The following is a 25,329-nucleotide window of genomic DNA, read 5'->3' as shown; positions in this document are numbered from 1 at the left end:
TCGGCCTACTATCATTATCGTTTGGATAGGCCCCCTCGGATCCCGATAGTGATCTTCTTTGTTTTAAATTTGATTGATTGCGTTGGGTTGCGCATTTCTGACCGTTTTGCGGTTTCGGTTGAAGCTGTGGCTGGTGTAGAGGTTAAGTGAAGGTTCGTGGAATTGACTGGGGGACGTTGAAACAGAAAAAGAAGAAAAAACGGAGGTCCATTATTCGTGCTTCGGTGAACTTTATGGCTAGTTTTTAGGAAGTGTTGGCGTGTTAGCGGTAAACCTTGGACACTTATCACGGGCTGGCAGTTCATCCGAGTCTCATTCGAGCGGGAGTCGTAAATTGTGAGGGACATTTGTTTTGGTAAATTAACTGGTAAACAGACGAGAGGAATTAGATCGTTTTCACCGCTGTATGAATTATTCATCTTGACAAGGTAATTATGGTACGCTTTTTTTTGAAAGCTTCGAAACTTGCACCGGGGTTGCTTTTTTAATGCCGTGACGGGTAGTTAATGAAGATTTAATAATTAAATTTAAACTCGCACAGGAAATTGACAAAACTTACTGAAATCTATTCATTAAAGTGTGCTATTAGATAAGGGAAACGCAGAGTTTAGCGAGGGTTGAAAAAACACACTCACTAACACTAATTCGTTGATAAATTACCGAGAGAAACATCGATGAGCGATTTTTACGGTATAAACTGGCCAATGCTAAATCGAAACGAAAGTGGATCCGTTGGATTACTTTTTCTTCTGACGAAAATGCATCCTAGATGGGTATCTTCTTGCAGTGTCAAAATTACCTAGTGTACCGATCCTTTTCCAACTTTCAGACAATAAACTAGAATCCATTAGTAAGCTTTTGGCATGTTTATTTCATTCAACTTCACTACCACTACGCTCGCACCTTACGCTTAACTCATTAGGTACAACATCTTGCTGCAGCTTCTTCTACATGAAAACCCACTTTTTCTTCATGTCTTCCTCAGATTTGACCTCCTTGGCATGATTCCACAGTACCGCCCTCGAGTTGCTTCAACAGAGAAAACAGACGCTTCTGTAGACGCTCCTTGAGGTAAATCTACCCGTTTACAGTCCCGGTAGTCACGAATGGCGCACTCCGTTTGCCACATGAACAGATCGCTTGCCAAATCATGATTTTTTTTTTGGCAAATTTTAAAAGTTTTTGCTTCCTTACTTCCTCCGGAACATCAAACTTGTGCTGGGCGGTGAAGAACAGAAGCTGCCGGAAATCCGCCCTGGCGTAAGTCTCATCATCCATGATGAGACAATGAAGCTTCATCAGCATCTGGGTGTACAGTTTTCGGCCTTGTGACTTTCCTACCGTGCCGTTCGTCTCGATTATGGGCCTTCTGAACTTTGTACTTATCCTTGGCTCTCTGAACGAAAGACTTGGGTGGATTAAACTTTTTGGCCGCATCTCTGACCGAAGAATTGGGATTCCGCTTAAAAGTGATTTTTATAACGCTGGATGGGTCAAAAATTCAAATCGTTTATGAACGAAGCAGGACGATGCATTGTCAGATTTGTTGTTTTGATTCATTAATCAAATACTAGGATATACTGAGTAGCGTATTCAGCAGCAATACCAATTGTCGTTTGTTTGTTGTCTCTTTGCATCCGATTGCTGTTAAATAGCCTCAGCTTGTGTTTACACGAGAAACTTGTCCACGTTAGTGGGGATACGATGCTACGAAACAGCAGAGGGTGTCCGGCCATTAGGCCGAAGGCCGTTAGGCCGAAAGTCATTCGGCCGAAGGACAATAGGCCGAATGGACATTAGGCCGAATGGACATTAGGCCGAATGGACATTAGGCCGAATGGACATTAGGCCGAATGGACATTAGGCCGAATGGACATTAGGCCGAATGGACAGTAGGCCGAATGGACATTAGGCCGAATGAACATTAGGTAAAATGGACATTGGGTCGGATGTTTAATAGAGGGAAAGGGAACCGAAGCTTATCCTGCACGGCTTTTGAGTTCAATTTTCGCATTTCGATTGAACGAATCTCTTATTGTTTTCATTGTTTGAATATTTTTTTTCAAGTTAAGTCTGAACATGCGGATTGAAGCGATGTGGGGTAGCCACGTTAGGTGTTATAATTTATTTTTTACATTACGTCAGCAACAACGTCTGCCCATTAGACCAAAGACCGTTAGGCAGAAGGATGCTAAGCACACAAAATCTATAAACAAAATAATCTTTTCTATGTCAGTTCAATCATTCATGCATTATAAAGTCTTGTGTAATGAAACATTGGCTTTAATACAAATAATTTCTGCTTAGGAAGAAATATTGTGTTACGCATTGGCGACAGTTCCCATTATCAGAACTAACTATTATTCTGTTATTGTTCTGGAAGTAACAATAGATATGCAAGATCTTTCAGCTTTGTTGAATAACGAATATTTAATATTAATATGGAATCAATTAAACTAACACATTCTGAACTGGATATTTGGTGGATAATAATAATAATAATAATATTAATAATAATACATTATATAAAAAGCAATGATGTAATAATGTTAATTTATTATAAAAAAAATCCACAAGTTGAATTATTCAGATTTATAATAATATTTCAAAATTACAAGTTTAATTATTGCAAATATAAAATATAGTACATAATCCAATAATTGTGCTTGACTATTATCTAGCGCTATACGTGTGTTTTTTTTAATTCTTTCGCTGGTTTAACGTGTTTAGATTTCACCTGGCTCCAAATGCGGTGATTTTTAATGTTACGGGTTTACTTGCATTCACAAAGGTTGATTATGAAATTAAACCCAAATAGCGCATCCGAAAACACCGATTAGTAGGCCATGCGAAACTTCATAACCATGCTATTTATTCTGTCAACTAGTCGTCTTTTCGTAAGATGTGTGCAGCTGCTAATCAACCAGATTTGTTAAAAAGTTCTCGTGGGGGGGATATTTTAGCTTGGAATGGATACATTTACCATAAGAATAAACGTGTGAGTATTTATTATGGTTCAATATGATTTCAATGAATGCGCTCGATGTTTTCTGTAGGTCGATTCTCAGTTCTATTGGGAGTGCTGCATTCGCCAGCATGCTAAAGTTGGTACGAAAAGCTGTCCAGCTCGTCTCGTAACAGAACTCGTCGGTGACGTTCACAACATTGTGTCCGGAGATGCATTAAATCATTCGCATGAAGCCGATCCTATCGCTATCGAAGCCGTTCGTCTGCGAAACGGTATTAAACGATGTGCAGCAGGAGATAGTGGACCTCCTTCGCGAATTATTCAGAAGGTAGCAGCCGAACACTCAGTAACCGTCCAGCATCGGATGTCTTATGACGCTCAACGGAAAATAGTCAAAAGATCAAAGCCCAAAACACATCCTGAACCAGAAACAATGGCAGATTTTATTGTTCCGGAAAAGCTACGGCTTGCACTGGATGGATTACCCTTTTACCGTGGAGATGCCGAAGTTGATGGTGAGAAATCAATAATTTTTGCCACTGATCAAGGCCTGAAGCGACTAGAAATGTCCAAATATTGGGTGGCCGATGCAACTTTTGACACTGTGCCAGGACTGTTTCGACAGCTATTCACGATACACTGTAGCATCGGTCCCGAACACAGTAACACAGTACCTATTGTTTTTGTTTTGATGACAGCAAAAACGGAAAACTTGTACCGCGAAACTCTGGCACAGTTGTCACAATTTGCTTCTTTGTCGGACATTGAATTAGCTCCTCCTGTAATTTTAACGGATTTTGAGAAATCGATGCTAAATGCTTTCGAGCACGAATTTCCGGAAGCTAAAAAAGTCGGTTGCTTTTTCCATTTTTCTAAAAATGTATGGAAAAAAATACAAACATCCGGTCTTGTTCCTTTATTTGGAAAGGACGGAAACAAAATGTATGAATCATACAAGCGAATTCAGGCTTTGGCATTTTTGCCAGCCGCCGATATACCACGTGGATTTTCCGTTGTCGCTGAAATCACTCCAGACGAATTGCGTGTTATTTTAGATTATTTAGAGGTAACGTACGTGCTGGGGAGGAAAAAAGCTGGTAAAAGACCAAGTCGTATACAGCCTTTGTATCCACCAGCACTGTGGTCTGTGTACCAGAATGTTGTTGACGGTTTACCTAGGACCACAAACCAGGTAGAATCGTGGCATAGTAGATGGTCCAAGCTGATTGGTGCGCACCACGTGAAGACACATCGAATCATCGAAGAGATGCGGCTTGAACAAAAAAACAGCTGAAGGTCGAGCGGCAGTTTATCTCGCTGGTGGTGGAAATAATAAGCGCAAAGAATATCAGCTGAAAGACGAACGCCTTCAAAAAATTACGCTGAACTATAAAAACTTTGAAATGGTTGATTACCTTAATTCGATTGCTTCTATCTTACATATTTAGTATTTAGTATTTGTGAAAGCTATCCAATATTGATATTGTATTACCCTTAATTCATTCAATAAAATTATTTTGCAAATCATGTACGACTATGTTATTCCGATATTATATACCCAGATATGTTCCATTATTAGCATATGTGGATTATCTTAACATTCGATCGTTAATTTTTTTTTGTGACGACCAACAAGTCTTTCATCTTCTTTCTCTTCCATTTTGAAAGAAGATCTTTCTCTTCTATTTTGTCTCATCATCTTCCACTATCTCTTACTTTTCTACATCCTCTCTCAAAATCTCTTATTATTAATTTAAATCATTGATTTTTATCCTTCTTTCTAATATGAGCTGTTCTTTCAAATTATATCATGCGCATTTCACGATTTCAGTCCAGCCGGTCAAATTACGGAAGTTAACCCAGATGACAATTCACATACATAGAACCAAGATGGATTACAACTTTTACTAAAATTCATTCTCTTTATTTCGATTATGTTAATTAAAGCGGATTACTTATTCTAAAAGTTGTCATTGTACATGCCACTACGTCACTCAAAAAAAATTGAGAAGGCAACAGAACAAAAACGCTGTCGGGTCAAATATTTCACCAGAAACACGCATATTTATTTATTTACTTTTTTAATTTTCTACTGCAAGTAGCGAAGCCAGTGTAATGCGGCTTTGCCGCATAACCGAGGCCAAGGATCCGAAGCAGCGCAAAGCTGCTGAGGATCCGCCGGACGAGGTGGCCGCCGACCCGCCGTCGGAAGCGGCGGCCCCTCGCAAGCAAACCTGTGATCCACTCGTTTGCCCGGTTTATTCAAACATATTTGTTATCCATTAGTTTAAGTCCGACGGAGCGGTAGCGATGTCGGACAGCACCCAGTTTGAAGCGATGTGGCGTAGCCACATTATGCGTCAATTTTATTATAGTAAATATACAAAAAATAGGGTGTAAATATGCTAAACATAATTACTTACCTGACTATAAGTTTAAAAAATCTAAAAAAAATCACCCATCAATGAAAACTGATCATTCTTCTCAGTCCCAGCAACTTCATTTATCACTCTCTATGGTTTATTCGGCCTAATGGCCATTCAGTCTTTTGCCTTCGGATGAATAACCATTCGGCCTAATGTCCATTCGGCCTAATGTCCAATCGGCCTAATGTCCATTCGGCCTAATGTCCATTCGGCCTAATGTCCATTCGGCCTAATGTCCATTCGGCCTAATGTCCATTCGGCCTAATGTCCATTCGGCCTAATGTCCATTCGGCCTAATGTCCATTCGGCCTAATGTCCATTCGGCCTAATGTCCTTCGGCCGAATGACCTTCGGCCTAACGGCCTTCGGCCTAATGACCCAGCATCACAGCAGAGAGGCATCATCAATATGAAATCACGGAGAGCGACTAAAATGTTGCGACTGGTTGCATTTTTATGTTAGATAGTTAGAATTGACGTGTTCCGATTCTATCTCTTCAATGTGTGGCAGCCGACTTTTTCGCACACGATTGGCTAAACATCAATTTGACTCTGCGGAAAGACGTTACTTGTTGGTTGGATTCTATCATGACCTGTTTATCAGAAATTTGGAAAACCAGTCTCAGATAAACTGTGAAGTCTTGTTCCAAATTTTTTATCCAAAACTTACACACAATAATTCAGTTGGAATCCTAAATCCCTGCCATCATTTGAATTTGTTCCGCTCCCAAGCCTAGCTCGTTGGGAAAATTCCATCAATAATACTCATTTTTACTTGAAAAATGTTACTTTTTTCAAATTTCACAAAACATTGATTTTAAACTGTGAAGTCCCGTTTTAATTGTTTTCGTCTTTTTTATCACATTTTTCTATTTTTTTGTTTTTTAGATTTTACCTTACATTACAATAATTTTTTTTATCAAAGAGTTTTTCAAAAATCCAATTTAGGTCCCTGGACCTAAAAAAAATTAAATTGGTCTTTAGCGGTTTTCGTTTGTTTTGATATTAGATGCTGATGTTTCATGCTAATTTTTACCATACCACGACGAAATTTTTTTCGCTTTTCAACATTTCATGTTCTACTTCCCCCTTTGGATTTTTTTCGAATATTATGAAATCAATAATCAAATGCTAGACCCCCTAATGATGTCCGATTGAGCTAAAAAACTGCATAGATTCCTTTTTCGATGTAATAAGCATTTTATCTAAGACTTTAGCGAACATTTAAGGTGACCATTTTCATTGATATCTTCCCTATTGAACACCTCTAGTTCTTCATACAAACTTTGGTTTTAAATTGTGAAGTCCTGTTCCAATTCTTTTTTTCCAAAATTTCTTCACCAAAGGTTTCCTAGGACCCCATACTTTCGCCATTTTTTCCGTTCGGCTCCTTGATCTTGTGTTGAGCAGTGTACTCATCGTGTTAGTGCGATTACAGTGTTCATCTGTATTCGCAAATAGTTCAAGAAAATTATCAGATTTTGGATCTTTTTTATTATTCTAGTTTCTACTTGTTTTTTTTTATTCTAGCATATCTCACCGTGATTGCTCTATAAATTTTGGGCTTCTGGACTAGAATTAGTTGCAACTTTTTTTCCTTTTTTATTGTGACTATTATGTAGTCACATTTCAATTAGCTTGAGATTACTGATTTGGGAAAGTTATGAGAATTTAGAGCCATAGTACTCAAATGAGAGCATGAATGTGAAATATACAGATCGGAAAACTAGAAGTGGTAGGGTCATTAGGAACAGGGTTAAAATTTTACGTACTCTTTTGTCTTCTGTCTTTTGTCTTCTGCTAGCAGGAGTCGAGCTTAGGCAGCATTATTACGAATCGCTTAAGTCTACCAACATGTTTACCGGGAGATATGTTGGTAGACTTGAGCGATTCGTAATAATGCTGCCTAAGCTCGACTCCTGCCAGCTGAAGACAAAAGATTAGTACGTAAGATTTTAACCCTGTTTCTAATGACCCTACCACTTTTAGTTTTCCGATCTTTATGTTTCACATCCTTGCCCTCATTTGATTACTAGGACTCTAATTTTTTATAACTTCTCAGTAATCTCTAGCTAATTAAATGTCGTTAAAAAGTAAAAAAAATCACGACTTTTTTTTCAAGGCAACGTACGATTCGGTGCAACGAAACGAACTGTTGATTTTCGACAAAGCTGATAAAACAAAGCCGGATTGACTAGCAGTCTTCGACAAAGTTGTACACAATTAAACTATCCTTCTTATTTTCACTTACAGTGATAATACGATGCATGCAATGCCACCTAGCGGCGAAAATGCAAGGTAGTTGGTTTTCTCCATGTAAATTGTCGAAAAATCTCACACAAACTTCAGGCACGTTGGTCTGGTAGCTAGACTTGTCCGATTTGCTTCGAATTTGGTGCAAGTACTGCTGGTGGGACTAGGAATCGACTCAGGGGTGAGCCGGTAGGGTTTTCAAAAATTCATTAGTTTTCTGGACAGTTTGAAGGCGACGAAGGAAGCATCTATTCAGAAGACTGTATATTAGGGTACCAATGGCATTTATGGAAAACAGATAATTATCGAATTTAATAACCAGACGCACCTCAACACCGGCTCAGCCCCTCGAAAAAAGTCTCGTCGCAAAAGTTCAGCTCAATCGGACACGATTAAGAGGTTGTGCAAGTCGGCCAACATGCAAAAATTTTCGCCCGTGAGAAAACACACATAGAATATTCAATAATTGAATTCGAATTATTGATGCTTAATAGTTTAGGATGTAATGAAGCGTCGAGAGCTGCTGCCACCCTGATTTTTTTAAGAGAGCCTTTATAAAACTTGGAAAATTCTGGATTTGAGTTGATACAGGGGTTTGAAAATGCTGCTCGTAATTTATTTTCTATGCCAAATCTTAAAAATGTATGAAGCAACTGGTCTTGCATCTTCTCATAAAAAATTGTTTTGACAAAGTTGCCTCTCTGCTACTTTCAATTTTTAAACTGATATTTTTCAATAAAAATCAAAAATATTGTTTTCATTTGCGAATTTACACCAAATTTCGACATTTCATTGATTTTTTAAAGCATTTGGCATACAAAAAAATAAATAAAAACTGCATTTCCAAATTCAAGTCCCATCTCAATTCAAGAATTATGCTTGCACCACAAAGACATTTTTTTCAACATTACACCAGATCTGGACGCTTCATGACATTGTTTTTCGATTGTGCTAATTTTTTGCACGGGGACTTTTTTTTTCGAGGCACCAATACTTTTGAGACGCGTCCGGTTTGAAATTTCAGGAAGACCATAAATGTTGGCACTCTACCGTATGTCAATGATACTGAGGAGACAATTTTAGGAACGTGCTGTGAAGATAGATGACCACTTTATTCCTTTACTATCAAATTCAGACTTGTCTTTCAAATTTTATACCCCATGATTTCTGTCTCCATTCTTCAGTTTTCACTTTGCGTCTTTGACCCAAATGATCCTAAAATGTATGTCGAACAAGATTCGTCACCAAAGACTCCGAACTTCCGTTTTCGATCTTCTTTCGGATCAAATATAGTCTAATAACGCAAGACGCAGAAATATTCATCTGTGCCCGGTATCTCGAAAATTCGACTAGATAAGTTTTGAATTATGATATTTTCTGTAAACCAAACAAATTGCGTTACTGGCGACAAGACTTTCATGAAGAGGTAACGAGTTTACATGCCAGCTCACAATGTTGAGATCGATGGTGTAGTTATCGATTCGAACTTGACACGTGTGGGTCTACTGAAGAACGGGATTGTCTGTTTCAATGACCTCTTGCTCTAATGAGCGAAGATTTTGAGTTACAATCGCACTGGACGGGACAAAATGGGGTGTCCTTTTAAACTAGTGTCGGGTGACGTTTTGCGAGACTGCTTCACGTCTTCTTCGACATGGATCATCTGCATGGTTGGTTGTTTGGCGTTAGTATGCAGTATTCCACTAACTACAGGCAAATGGGTCTTTGCAAGGATAATTTTGTTTTCTCTCTCTCTCTCTCTCTTGAAAGGTCGTTAAATATACCGGCAAAAAAAACCTCTGTCACAACTCCGAAGCAAACAGCACCTGGCCTCCATGCTTTGATAACAGTCACAAAATGTTTTATTTGAAGAATTGTTTTTTTCGGCACAAATGGTCTTTTTGTTAAATCAGCCAATTCGTCATTTTTTTTTCTCATGATGACAGCTTGAAAAATCCAACTAAAACATTTCTTCGCGAGCGTGATACTGTCCATTGAATAGATTTAAACATTACTGTATTGCCCGTTTCAGCTTATTTGGCCGGATCAGATGCACTGAAATACCTTCAGCTCTCAGAAATAACGATTTGTTGGCATCGTTTTCTGTTACTTCAATATGGTCAGTGCTATCGTCATCGTTTCCTCTTAATTTATGATGTAAATGTAAATGTACAATACGATTCAATATCAGAAATGATGAATTTTCTATAAGTGTTTACGGTGAAGTGTACGGAAGCAAATTGGTGTCTTTTGGAATTGTTCCGCATTTTGGTTCGCGCTTACGTTTGTGATACATTACGTTGTTTTATTTTTTGTAAATACAGTGGAGAGTTAGGCTGGAAACAGGGGTGGCCTCAGAGCAAAAAAGAAGATAAAGCTGAGTGCAAAATTTTTAACATTTAGATCTGATAGCATAACTTTTACGCACGGAATCGTTTTCAGATGATCTTTTGTCAAATTCGTCGTTTACCAGAGTGAGCTTTACACTATAATTTTTTAATTCATTAGTTCTTTAGTTAGATTACAATTTTTTATCTGTGATCCGTATTTTTGTTTTTGAGCAAACCCGTAGTCCTCCGTGATGTCTCGCAAGAAAAAGAGTTCAACTTTAAGCTGATGAGAACCAGTGAAATCGAAACATTTGGTTTGGCTTAGCATGCCAATGCAAAATATACTATGCTATATACTAGTCCTGTCACTAAATTAGTACCGGATTCTGATGAGACAAAGTCGCAATGCAAATTGTAGGCTTTGTGCCCTTAACGCGCAAAGGTGGTTTTAACAAATTTTCTCCTAAGTGGTGAAAAAATAGTTTGTACCTAATTTTTCTTCTCCACTAAGCAGAAATTCATTGAAGAACAGGGAGAACAGTAAGGGTCCAAGATTCCTACCCTGGTGTACACCCGATAAATATATTAAGTTATACGATTCAATATTCAATAATTTCCTAGTTTGGGAGCCGCTCTATCTTAGCCAGTAGAAGAGAGCGGGCGACGCGATCGAACTCAACTTTAGGATCGGTATAAACGGTAACCACTGGAACCCGTCCCGTCCAGTAGTGAAATACTAGATCTCGATATGGTTGAGTCAGAGGGGTCATCATTAGCATAGTCGGATTAACTACTTTTCCACAGTAGACCGGGCTGATGGTAATCTCCAAATAGTGAATGATAAGTTTTGGGATCGAGTGAATTTGCAATATCCAGCACTGCATCGATATGCTTCTGAATAATGTTTGCATCATTTGCGGAATTTGGGGGCAGATACCCAGCACTTGCACCGATATTTGTTCCAAGGCTTTTGATGTTTACCTAGAGTTGTTAAAGACTTATTTTGTGTTTAGACGATAGCCGATTTGAAACAGCGATCAGAACACCACCACCCCCTGTTTTGCCGGAAGTAATTTTATCACGATCATTGCGATATACCGTATACTCAGGACAGAATAAACGTAGCGAGTTTATATCGTCGTTCAGGCATGTTTCTTTCAGCGATATAGTACCCTCCAAGGTTCAACCATTTCCGCCAGCTCCGGAAAGACGCATTGAAAGCAATCGCCGAGGCCAAATCAGCAAGTGGGGATGCATTCCTGGATTGAATCCACCTCGACTTGCCAACAGAGGAAATCTGGCGACGAGTGAACGCATTTAGTGGAAAAAGGCGAAACACCGGATTTTCGTTAGAAATCGGAGGCGCTGCCACTCTTAAGCCCCGCGAAATCGCCGATGAACTGAGACGGTATTTTTTCCTATCTCTCAGTGACCGCTTCACTGTCACCCGAGTTTCAGGCCAGGAAAAAGCCTACTCCAAGCCACTACCGTAACATTTTCCATCGATCCATCACCTGAGCGGAACCCTTCTCCGGACTGAAACTGACAGACGCCCTCACCCAGGGGCGAGGCAAAGCCACCGGAATCGACAATGTTGGATATTCGCTTCTAAGGAACCTCCTACCGGCAGGTAAAAGAGCCGTCCTCCAATGCTAAAACCGGATCTGGAAGGGCGGGATCCTCCCAGCTGCGTGGTAAGCGGCCCTTGTCGTTCCGATCCCCAAAAGGGTTGAGGGAACAAGGACGTCCAAAGAGTTTCGGCCCATTAGCTTACTCCCCTCCAGCGGAAAGATCCTAGAAAGGATGGTCAACAGAAAGCTAATTCACCGGCAATACGTCTTCCAGAAAGGCAAGGCCACAGCGTCCTTCTTAGCATCTCTGGGGGAGGCCATAGACCAGACAGAGCGAGACGGCCCACACACCGACATCGCTGTACTAGGCATAGATAAGCCATACAACACCCAGATCGACCGCTGGGGAATCAGTGGGAACCTCGACCATTATATACATCGTTTGCTCGAAAACCGTCAATTCCGGATTGGAGTCGGCGACAGCGAATTCTGATTATTCTCAGAGGAAAACGGAGTACCCCAGGGATCAGCCCTGGCGGTCACCCTTTTCCTCATTAGTATGGAGACGATAGAACCAAAAGCCGTATCCGCATAAAGTTGAAAACTGTAGTTAACGTCGATTGCAAGTGGGCAACCTCCGTTGGTTTCCAAATATCTACCTCCAAGAGCTGCTATACCTACATATACCCAACACACCATCAAGCCACCGACCGGCAGATCCGGATAGCGGACACCGCAATCTCCGATAAAAGGGAACCGAGATACTCGGGGTCACAGTGGACAAGAAATCCTCCTTCGCCCTGCACTTCCAGAAACTGAAGGTCGATTGCCCGATGTGCAACAGGAATATGGTACTCAACCTCAGTCAAGCATCAACTCATAGCCGGATTTATTATGGCATCGAAATTACCGTACGCCCCTTTATATCACGGGTTCATCCGGACTGCATCGAAACTACAACCCAGTACACCAGCCGAAAGCGCCTGTGGCGAGGCCGGCTTCCTTCCATTTCGGTGGAAAATCGGCCTGGTGGCCCTTCGGTGGGCACTAGGATTCCTCGAGCACACGCCTGGAGATGACAACTCGGCAACGAGGAGAATAGCCAGAGAGGTATGCATCGAATTCGCCGGATCCCTCCTATCACCCCTAGCCAGTATGCACCGGGTATAGCTTCGACCATGATTGTCCCAGATCGACACAAGCTTGTCCGAGATTTACCGAGCCGGAAGAGCCCTTGAAGTCGTCCGTTCAGTCTACAATCAACTAGTGGAGCGGCGATTCTCCAAGTATGAAGTATACGATATACTTCATACTTGGATCTACACCGATGGATCCAGGACCGATGGCGAGATCGGAGTCGGTGTCTGCTACGGTGGGACAGGTAAATCCCGAAAGTCAAAGGACACAACAACTACGATCTCCGCCGACTCCGCTAGCTTGAGAGCGGATAGTCCCGACACATCTTTGTTCAGGCCATCGAAATGATGGCCGATCCACTCACCACACTTTGCGGGATCCCCGGGCACTGCAGCATACATGGTAACATCGAACCTGGCAAAGCTGGGTCGGAGAGTCCCGAGGATCCTAACCAAGGAGGTGCCAACCGTGGACATCAATTCGGAAGTTCGCTAAAGTCCTTAACAATAACTTCATCAACCAACTGTCAGGTGGTAGCCTAGGGACATCTGCAGAAAATTAAGGGGATACTCGTAAAATGGGACGACCGCCTGGACGGTAAGGAACAGAAAGTCCTGTCCCGATTGCGCGGACAAACGAAAACCACTCACGCCCACACAACCTCTGCACCACATACCAGGGACCAGGATTACTGTGGAACACATGTTCTTCAACTGCCTCGAGCTACAGGAGCTCCGGGCAAGATATGACATCCCGCCCTCATTTCCCGACGCCCCTCGCCAACGACCCCTCGAGAGAAGAAATCATCCTAAATTTTCCTCAAAGACGCTGGTCTCCTCAACAACAGCAAAGCAGGGCCCTCCTCTGTCACACCTCTCGCCAGTGTTGGAGAGGTCACCCATGGCCCAACAAGACCCTACAGGAAGAATCCCAATCCCACACTGAAAGGCGAACTCCGCTCACATGCACCTTTCTCTATTGCTCTCCGTCAGCGAGTACAGGGACTGTCCTGAATTTGACCGCCATTTGTTTAGGTTCTTTGCTAGACATTAGTGTAGCTGGTCTATCTGTTGGGGTAATAACTATATGTCTATCTCACTCGGGGTGGTGCAACGTTTTAGAGAGTTCATAATATCACCGTGAGGGATAAGTTTAATGCAATGGAAAAAAACAAACAAACAAATATTTGGTCTGGCAAGCAGTCTGCAGCTACGACATACGTTGCGTGATGTTTGTTACTGCCGGGGCTAAAAACCAAGAAATATACCCCAAAAAGTGGGTTTCACTAATGACTACTACCTTTATTACACCGAATTGTAGTTCTACGGCGTTTTCTTTCTTTTCGAGACTAAAAAGATGGGATGGTTCGTTTTTCGTAATTTTCATTGGCTCCGCTATTGCAGATAGTAATTTTATTTCTATCTTATGGACAAAATCTCTAGCTCAGTGTGTCCACTCGTGAAGAAAATAAAATTCCATGATGGTATCGTCCTAAATGGTTGAGTATTTTCGTTTCAGCCAACGAATTTTCGGTACATATTTCCAAACAATAATGACGGTTTGGAACATTTTAGGCCTAGCTAGTAAAATCACTTCGTCATTCAAACCCGTAATAGATTCGTTGCTAACTACAATACGCATACAATTCGACATTTGGCACGTTTGGTTTTTTCACGTTAGGATCATATCAGAGGAGCTGAGAAAAATCGAATTACAGATACCTTGTTATCAGCAAATCGAATGTGGGTGTGGCTGACACGACAATTAATTTTATCGTCATTCTATAAACTACTTTAAATCGTAGATCTTGTTTCCTACCAAGTGGTTATTTGTTAATATTATTATTACTTATTAAGGGGTTAATACCAGTTACGAAGCACACCCATTTTTTATGTAATTTTGTCACAAGATGGCGGCTGTGCAAAATTTTCCCATGCATGCGTATTTTTGAAAAGCTCCACAACCGGAAATCTGTCTCCCGTAAATTTTGACCTAGAGCTTAAAACAAATGTTTTTTTCTGATTCTTATAACAATTCAAAATGACGTAGTAAGACCCTTTTTAAAATGCTGAAATCGTGAAAATTCTGCATGAAATTGTTTAATGAAAAATCTATCAAAAAATAAAATTCTACGTAGGTCGCTGGAGAAATCAATTTTTAATATACTTTTAATATTTCAGAATGTTAAAAAATGATTTATTCGCTTTCGGCCTACTCAAAAAAAGTGGTTTCTAGAAAAACGCGCTTTAAGTTTTCAGTACGTTCGGGTTATACGTAAAAGGCATTGCGGCAGAATTAAAAATTTGTGCATTTAGATATTATTGTTGCCTTCCATTTTTGGGTACATCATTCTCAAGATCCTAAAGCACAGGCTTTAACCTTAAGAGTCATTCGCCTTTTAAAAATACTATGCATTCCAAAGATACATAAAATTATAATTCATGGAAGATGAAAAAATAACCGAATATTATTGCTACCATATATCCTGGGCGCAATACTTTCCGCTCCATTAAGTGATTCTCTTTCTCGGCGTTGAGCAATGGTCAATTTTACTCTCTACTGCTTGTTGATCATTCCGTCTGCTCGTGTTTGCGTCCATGTCGTCATCTGCGCTAGAGCAGCTTTGATTTACGCTGTTAGATGTTTGGTGCTTTTTGTATGTTTCGGGTGACTCTGTTGAAGCCTTCTTCTTTTTTGTTTAACACTTCCCTAGGTTCGTTAGCTGTTGGTTTAGCGATAGTGAAGAATATTGTTTATCCGACATTTATTTTTTCGCCGGCTGTCTGTTGTGTATTAGCAGATGACGAAGGTTGTTTGTTAGTGTTGGTTGTAGTAGCTGTTTTGGCGCACAGTTTACCGTGCCGTCTGGTTACAAAACTTGCCAATGGACGTGTGCCCAGGGTATGTGCATAGAGTTATTTGTATGTGTTTAACAACTTGAAATGATCTGCTCTCGAAAATTAAGTAAGACGGTAAAGGCTGGCTCAACCGCATTCGTATCACCCGAACACGATTCATCTTTCTCCATACTTTGACGTGAATATTTTAATATAATTCATTCTAGTGTGCGGTGCTAAATCGTGTAGGCGAATTTCCGTCAGATCATTGTCCCTATAAACGGTTTTTGGCTTTGACAATTTCATATTCGACGTCGTATTGAATGTTGTTCTTCGCCTCAAAGCTTTCTGCCTATGCGATATTAGTACAACTTGTCTCGTATGATGTAGCTGTATGTGTGATGCTTCCGTAAGAACGACTTCCATTTGCATCTTGATCAACTGTTCCACTTCACGTAGGTTTAAGCCCGGTCTGCGAAAAATCAATTCCGATTGTGTTCTCCCGTAATGGGCGAAATTTATTTTATGGTTCATTCATTTCACTCGCAGTTCGAAGTAACGGAACTTTGATGTGCGGCTTTGGTAAAATTCGTAAAATCTCCTGGAGTTTTTCGGGTTTTCTTGGATTCCGTATTCCGTATGTCTGATCATTAAACTTCTCAGAAATGTAAAAGGTGTCCTACAGGATCGTACAATTTTATTGATTTTAGATAGCTTCCCTGAGTTTGTTAGACCGATAGCTCATATTAGCCCAAGGATTTTTTCTGATGTGCGATGGAAATTTTGGACGAACTTCATAAGTTAGTTGGACCATTTTCATTCAAGTTTCTGAAGCTTTATTCAAACCCATAAAGTTATTCTAAAAGTCAGCAGAGTCCCTTGAAATTTGTTGGCCTTCTCTGAATTTTGTACGAATGGCGTAGAAATTGTAAAATTCAGAAAACATCTATAGAGCTTGTGGGAAACTCCTAATACTTGATAGGTTTTCCTGATATTAACTGGAAGTTTGTGAAGCTGTATAAACCATCTGCTGCAATTCCCTTGAAGCTACTAAACTTCGCACCAATTTCTTAAAGGTTACAAAAACCAAACAAAAACCAACTGGAAATAATTTCATCACCAGATCGAGTCTAGCAGCCTTACATACCGCAGTCACCCTAAATGCCATCCGTCCGAAATGAAAAAAAAAAATATCTTCCGTTTCTGCTAATGTTTATCGCCATCATTTTCAGCGATTCCTTGACCACCGATTGCTGCTACCCTTGGCAACCGGTAGTTTTGCACAGCTTGGACACTCATTTTGTCTCACAGCCTGCTGTTGTAATTCGATACAGATTTTTGTTTCGGTGATTCAGTTCTGAAGCATTCATGGCGGCGGCGGCGACGTGACGTTGACCATTCTCAAGGGTGACGATAACCTTGATGCAGGAAACTTGGATCGTGTGACTGACTTTTGAGGTTCCACCGTGTGCGTCTGTCACGTAAGGCTACGAACGAACGCAGCAAAATTGCTGACGGAAATGGAGTTCGTCCAATTAAACTTTTGCTAATCGTATCGGTGGCAATAAATCGGCGGTGATTTTTATTGTTTTCATATGTGATGGTAATTGGAAGTTTTTTTTCAGCTTGCTTTGTCAGAAGTTTTTAAGGTCAAACCTTCTGGATGCTGGTTCGTAGTAATTGATATCAAATTATCACATGATCAAGTCGTTATTTTTTTTATTTGCAGAACAGAGACCAAATCGATGGATAAAAATGCCGGTTCCGTGTAAAACTTGAAATCTCCACGTTTCGGTCTAAAACTCTCCGGCGAAAGAGAGGAAATGATACCCAACAACCGATTCCGATTCCCGATTGCGCCGTGAAATTAAAAACGCCCCCCGCGATAGATTTCCGAGCAATTGAATTTAAAAACAAACGGTGATCACACTCCCGGCGCAACACTACAAAGTCCGAAATTGTGTTCATCATTCCACCTCCAAATCCATCGCAAGTAGGATCCTCCATTGAATCAACTGAATTTTTTTTTAATTTCTTAATCCCGCAAGCCAGTTGACCGATGTTGGCCCAGCTGCGGCTATCTATTAGCGCAATGCTTGATGAGTGTTAATTTGCTTTTAAATTATCACTTTCATTTCACCGGTAGGTAGGTATCTTCCTAGTTTTTTCTCGTCGAAGCCATTTTCGCCAATCACGATGAATGGCTTCTGTTCAAAGCGGCGCGGCACGGCAGCGCTCGCTGGTAGCAGCAACGCGACGCGCGCGATTTGACATTTCGACTATTGGATCGCGTGTAACTACGTTAGCATTATAAATTGCGTCTAAATGGCAATAAAAAGAAGCAATTTTCTTTTTTTTTAATCATTGCGCCGATGCGAGAGCCGTGCCGTTTTGTTTCCCGCGGCTGTTTTCTTCTCTCATTGAAGTGAACTTCAGGATAGGGGAAAAAGTCAGAACAGTGAAGCGACGCCGCACCGATCGGCAGCCAACAGGAGCCACTCATCATCAAACGGGTAGCCAGACAGGTACAAATTTGATTGATAAGTTAATTTCTTTTAATGAGTTGACCTTTGCCTCCCGAGGCTGATGCCGATGCCGCTAACATTAGGAGTGAAGAGATTGTTTTGTTTTTTTTTACGCTTAAAAAAGTAGCTAAAATGTAGTCGGTCTTGAAATGGGCGGCGGCGGCTTTGCACACTGTTTAAGAAATCAAGTGACAATTGGACAATTGCCTATCGTAGAAACGAGTTTCTAAACGCAATGTTAAAGTGGACAAGGCGATTTTTGTGCCGGGTGTCGACTTCCGGAAACGGGAGGTTTTAACATTTCGATGAAAAAATGGCACCTTCAAGCAATTATACGGTTGAATTGCGTGATTTTCCTGTGCAATTAGCTAGAGCTGAAGTATACTACCGATAAAAAATGTCGTAGCAGGCCTTGAGAAAGCATTGGAAAACTTTGGGAACGGTGCTTCACTGAGAATGCGGACACCTTTTTATGCTGTAGCTGTGCCTCTAGTAGTCGGATTTGGAATCTTTTGACAGTAATTTGTTTCAAAAATTCTCGTGTTTTAGTGGTCACTTTTTTGACATACATGCCATTGGCAGCCTAAGGTGCACTGAAGAAACAATATTTTCAAGGTCCGAATTGGCTGGATTGTTTGCTGTTGTGATGTTGGTTGCAATAAATGTGTTCTGTTTTGTGCCTATACCAGACTTCTCTCACTCAGATCTTTGATGTACTTTTGCGCTGAACCTTTTATGCACAATACGATAAAAGAGAGGAAGAAGTCGTATTAGCAAAAAATTGAACGCAAATGAGCATACTTTCTGAAAAAAATTTGTATTTGCAAAACGATTGACACATTCCAGCTCTACAGCTCAAAACCCCTTACTAAGTCCGAATTGGTTCAGTTCCTCCTACAACAAACTTTGAATCTTGAAAAAAAAAAATCCGAAGCCGGCTGCCCAGAGCAATTAATACACGGTTTCAAAATAGGCAGTTTTACTAACAAATTTCCGCATCGCGGGATAGGAAGGACTCTTCAATCTCAAGCGACAATTTGTATCAGATTAACAATTCTTTTTTTTTCCCCTAGCAGATATGAACCCGAACGTTGCCGGTTTCCATCTTGATCAGGGCCGGCATAACACACTGTTTTGATGACTGACGGTTCAGCAAAAATGTTTGTTAAGTACTGATACTACAAATGTTCATTGAAAATGGAAGGAATCTGCGACGACCTAAATCCTTTCAGGCTCAATGGACGTCGATTTTAATATTGCCCCGAATGGCAAAAATAGTGGTGATAAGTCTCCTTTTCGATTAAAATTATATCCATCTAATACATCCGGTCCTTGGATCTAAACTAAGCAACACTGAGCCGTGTACGAAGAAGTATCCTTGAAGTATCCTTTGCTTCAGTCAGCTAAAATTCTGGATTGCAAGCAATTGCGGCTAGCAAAAATTCAGGACTATAGGAAAACAACTTATTATCCATCAACCTCGTTTCGAGCCTTTGTTCTTTTGAAATGTACTTTTTCGCCTTTATGTACAGCGGGACATAAACTGCCGTCGTTGCAAACAATTAGGCCATAGAACTACCCACTGTAGAAACAAGGCACGGTGTGGAAAATGTCAAAAGAAACTTGAAAAGTCTTCTTACTGAGGAGAAACTCCGCATGATCTCTCGGCATAGCCCGTGTATCAATGGAACAATGGAAGTTCTGGGATCACAAAGATATTAGCAAACCTTGGTTCAAGGAGATTAATGACGGTCGTGACTTCATTCGGGTGATATCTCGGGTCATATCGTTATGCATTGGATGCGCATATTCAGCGTATTGGGGTCGTGAAGAGCTGTCTCTGCGCTTGTGGTGACGGTAATCGCGACATTAAACATGTTGTCTGGTCGTGCGTCTAATGTTCTAGCGCCAGTTCTTCGTTAAACCCCTTCGATCTCGTTCCAGTACGAAATGTGCTGAATATCCTTAATCTCCTCTATATGTCTCTCGTATACATATTTTTAAACATGATAAATATTCAAATTTGGCTATCTCTTCTCTTTTTGTTCATATGCTACTACCTGCTACCTGGAAATATGGGCCCATAAGAGTTCCCAACGGATCCGGCGATCCGGCGATCCGGTTCATTGTGTTTGATTTTTTTCTTTTCCCTATCATTATCGTCCGCCCTCTCTTCACTTTCCCTGATACAGTCATTACTACTCTGATGTTGGGATCAATACCTCTTGTGTATGTCTTAGGTATTTCTATTAAAAACCCGCTAGTGTCTCTTTTTGTTTTAATTGTTGATCAAATAATAGTTCTTGGTAAAAATTACAAATTTCATGGCCTATAAAAATATTTTTAACTGCACCTTTGGTCTGAATAAAATTGCATTTTTTGTATATCGATCTGAATTCTTTGTTTTAAGAAGTAGAATGGACTGCTCAGAAAGATAATGAATTTTTGAAAATTTAATTGGCCCACCCCTGAGTCGATTCCTAATCCCACCAGGAGTACTTGCACCAAAATTGAAGCAAATCGGACAAGTCTAGCTACCGCACTAACGTGCCTGAAGCTTGTATGGGATTTTTCGATAATTTACATGGAGAAAACCCACTAGCTCGCATTTTCACCGCTGCATCGTATTATCACTGTAAGTGAAAATAAGAGCGATAATTTAATTGTCTACAACTTTGTCGATGACTGATAGTCAATCCGACTTTGTTAAAAGAAGTTACTGAGAGCTTTTAATGAAGTGATATCTGAGTCAGTTTTGCATGGGGCCTAGCAGTGCATGGTTGTGTATTTGGGCAGTAAGTTAGATTTTCACCAAATCCCCACCAACCCGAATTTCTGACTACGCCGCTGACTCCAAGTAAGTGGAAACAAAGCCGTTCTACACTCGTTCACAAGAAACTTCTTCGAATACTGCCTATCTATTATAAAAAAATATCCCGAATTGATCAGCCCCCAATTTTATCAGCCTCATATGAAAATATATTTGATGGGCTCTAGCAGACAAACAAGGTTGTATTTGAGTAAATCCTTTCTAAACTATGTTTTCCTTATCTTAAAGATGCAAATATGTAAAAAAATCTTATTTTTTTAATTTTTGCGCTAGAAGACTATATTTAATAATCAGAAATTGTTATTAGACTACATCAAGGGAAGGGAAGAATATTTTAACAGCTCCAGTTTAATATGAAGAAAAAAATGTCCCGATTTAGCCAATGTCCCCATTTTGTCAGCCTAAAATACACTATGGAGCTGATGAAAAAGGGGTTTCCACTGTATTTATTATTCACATTATTGGGTACATCCCATTTTCTGAGGATGTTTTCTTTCAATTGCATCGAACTACACCAATTTTTAGGTAGCTTTTGAGGGGTTATTTTATCGACTTCTTCCAAAATTCGGCGAACCTATTCCCATTTGTGCGATAGTTTATGCTAAAAGGGTATCCTAAATTAATTGGTATACATAAGGGTTTATATGTTGCAGATAGAGAGTTCTCAGCCGCGTTGGGAATTTGAGTAAATGCTATTGAGAGTATAAATTTCAAATCCATTCGAAAATTTGTTTTTCGAATTTTTTTGACTCAGCACAACATATATAACTCCTTTAGGAAAATTCAGTTTTCCCTATACAATGCATTGATTGAAGAATTTATATATGTTATTAACGGAGCATTAGCAATAATTCGCTTGATTTCTATTTTATGGGCCATTTTTCCGCTTTTCCATTCAATTAGTTTAACCTTTGAGATTCCTTGCACTGATATTGTCCTATGCTAATTTCAGCGATTCTCTGAGTCCTGCTACTATCCCATGTAGTATGTGTTATCAAAAACATTGCGAAGCATCAAGTTCTAAATGTTTTCAGTCGATATAATACCCGAAGAAAGCGATAAGAGTTATAAGAAATCTATCAGATAGTTATGTTTAATAAGCTTTTGTAACATTGTGTAGGAAAGAAGCTGAAAATTTCAGTATTTTCTCTGTCTGCAGCATATAAACCCTTAAGTATAGCAATTAATTGGTATACGATTTGGAATAGGTTCACCAAATTTTGGAGGAAGTCGATAAAATAATTGCTTTTATTGCATCGAACTACCTCAATTTTTAGGTAGTTATTTTATTATTTAGGCGTTATTTTATACGCCTAAATAATAAAATAACTACCTAAAAAATGTTGTAGTTCGATACAATAAAAAAACCTGTTTTAGTCCACCTAATGGTGGAATTGTGCCTTTCTCATTAATCCAATAGCAAGTTATATTCAATATATTTGTGAAAATGTCTATATCATTCTTATTACTTATTCTTATTGCACATATTTACAAGGGCACGAGTGCCACGAACCTGATGAGCAACATGTTGACGATGACGTCCTTGGAACAAAAAATATAATATTGAAGTGGATACATCAGCATGAATTAAATGTTGTCTTCGTATAACATATTTTGGAATGCAGTGGGAGGGGAAAGGGATTATACCTGTAAAAGAGGATGTGAGAGAGGTCTAGTTGGTTAAAATGGATTCAGTCATCACCGAATCCGATGTGACTTTAATTCTGGAATATGCCCGGTGCCTTATTTGGGTTTAAATTCCTATGTGACCGACGGTCACTGACCGTAGTAACTCCGGAATCAAAAGTCAGATCTGAACGAAATTCAATAGCAGTCAATGAGTGTATTGTATTTATCATTTGAAGTCAAGTTTGTAAAAATCAGTTAAGAATTTGCTGTGAAATAGGTGTGATATTATCATACGAACTTTGATAGTTAACCCGAGAGTATCAAGAACCGTCATAGGTGGCCAAATTTTTTTTCTTTTGATTGCAAAGGTTTTAACCTTAGGGTCATTCGCCTCTTTGTCGGGTTGGAGAAATTTCTTTAGAGAAATCTCTAACCATATGTGCGGGGTCGGGAATTGAACCCAGGTGAGCTGGGTACAAGGCAATCGATTTACCAACTACGCTATCTCCACCCCCCTAAGTGGTGGCCAATATGGCCAAAACTACTTGGATTGGTCTTTAGGGATCTAGGCCCACTAATCCAAGTAATGTTAAATCCGTTTCAATATGTATTGCATCATTTGGACATCTTCATGTTGCAAGGTTATTTAGGAATTTGCTATGTGGCTGCAGTCTTCAGCTCATAATTCCGGAACCGGAAGTAGGATCAACAAAAAATATAATAGCAGGTTGTGGGAGCGTTAGAAACTAAGTTTGTGCAAATCGGTTCAGCCACCTCTGAGAAAATTGAGCGGCTTTATTTGATATACACATGCACCCACAGACATTTTCCGGTCTCGACGATTTGAATCGAATAGTATGTGACACTTGGCTCTCTGGGACTCAAATGGCAGGTCGATTTTTGAAGTGATTTCCTAAGGGACCATTCATAAATTACGTAACGCATTTAGGGGGAGGGGGGGGGTACGACAAATTGTTGTGATATATGGGGGAGGGGGAGTTAGATAGATCGTTACGTAACATGGTTTTACTGAAGAAAAAAAAATGGTTTCCCGAAATTTGTTACGTAATAAGAAAGGGGGGTATAAAGAAATTTGTGACATTTTGTTACATGGGGGGAGGGGGAGTCAATTTTGGGCAATTTTAGCGTTACGTAATTTATGAATGGTCCCTAATATGTACATAAGAAAACCAAAAATCATTTATATTTCCAAACCAAACGAATTTCATATCTGTATTGCAGAGTAGATTTGTTTCGTAATGACGTATTTGATAGGTCGATTGATTTGAGGTACCAACTAATGAAAGTAGTACTGTTCGTGAAATCTTTGTTCAGGTTGTAGCTTCGCCAAACGGTTGACTGCTCATCATTTTAGTTTACCTGTATAAATATTTTTGCAAGAACATGGTAAGCATGTTTGGTTATATTCAAGATGATGCTGTTCGAATAATACTTCTAACATTGATAGTATTAATTCAGCAAAAATTATTAGCTGACAATTAACTAACATACATATTTCGAAATCTGAACGCATCTGTTTTTTTCCAGATTTGGACGAATCTGAAAGCTGACAAGTCCATACAAGTAATAAATAATGTTATAGCGAGTGTATTAGGAAAAGATTGAAGAGTTAAAATAACTCATTTGCTCCCTTCATAAACTGGCTGTCTAGAAATGTACGAAAGCAAACAGAACAAAATCGAATATGATTTTTAATTATTCGAGTTGTTTGAAACACCCAAAGAACATCAATTTGAAAGAACAATGTGAACAATGGACTATTTCGCTATGGACGTGTGTGGCAAAGATCTATTTTGCGGAGAGTACAGTCGCAATGAGACTAGAAGGTATTTATGGAACGATTTTGCCAGCCTCATATGAAAATTGATAGTTTGATGAGCTCTGGCTGACGAACCAAGTCGAATTCGAGTAATTTTTTTCTTGAGCATATTTTTCTTATCTTATCTTTAATATGAAAAAAGCCAAATTTTAATTTTATTTTAAATTTTGCGCTGTCTGACCCTATAAAGCGAAATTTATACTAAATAATCGGAAAGTGTTATGAAGCTATATCTAGCGACTAAAGAAGAATATTTCAAGAGCTTCGGTTTGTTAAAAAGAAAGAAAAATGTATGTCCCGATTTTGTCAATATCCCCGTTTTAACAGCCTAAAACTCACCAAAGGGCTGTTAAAAACGAATCTTTACTGTATTAGAATTGTCCAAAGTTGATGCAAGTTATTATGAAAATTCTGCTAGTTAACTTGAGTGTTTTTGCTACAAAATTTGCGAAGTTAGTAGTAGAAAGGCGTCTGGAGTACTAGGGCTCTAAATTTTCATAACTTTCCCTACCCAGTAATCTCTAGCTAATTCAATGTCGTTAAAATGTAAAAAAGTGTTACACCTAAATCGAAAATACAGCAAAGAAATCAACCGAATTGAGGCTAGCCTAAACACACAATTAATAAAATTGTCGATTAAAACCAACAAACGATACCGAGTTGACAGCTGAAAGTCATAGTAAAAATGTCGATAGATTCTCTCATCTAATATAAAATTTGTAGTAAAAAAAGTTACAGTTCACTAAAGTACGGTGAAATCTAAACCGCAAGAACCGAATTGACGATAATGAAATCGGATTGTTTATTTATGTTCTCATTCGTATTCATTACTAACCATTGGCAGAACTTATATCATAAAATGTGTGACAAAATCAATTTATCACTATAAGATGAATTGATCTGATCTTTTCGATATCAAATTTGAGCTGAGCGACTCCAAATTCACTTATAATATATGGCTATAGGACGAGATTTTTCAAAAAT

The 25,329-nt window shown here is 39.5% G+C and overlaps 1 protein-coding gene across 1 annotated transcript in view; it reads right to left on the bottom strand.

Moving 5' to 3' along the window:
- Window positions 1–25,329, bottom strand: part of LOC131685585 (zinc finger protein sens) — a 570,390-nt gene that overhangs the window by 509,905 nt on the left and 35,156 nt on the right. The gene's annotated exons all lie outside the window — the stretch shown is intronic.

This window comes from Topomyia yanbarensis, chromosome 2, assembly GCF_030247195.1.
Source record: "Topomyia yanbarensis strain Yona2022 chromosome 2, ASM3024719v1, whole genome shotgun sequence".
Lineage (NCBI taxonomy): Eukaryota > Metazoa > Arthropoda > Insecta > Diptera > Culicidae > Topomyia > Topomyia yanbarensis.
The sequence above is the reverse complement of the archived record's forward strand: the minus strand, read 5'-3'. Positions and strand labels throughout refer to the sequence as shown.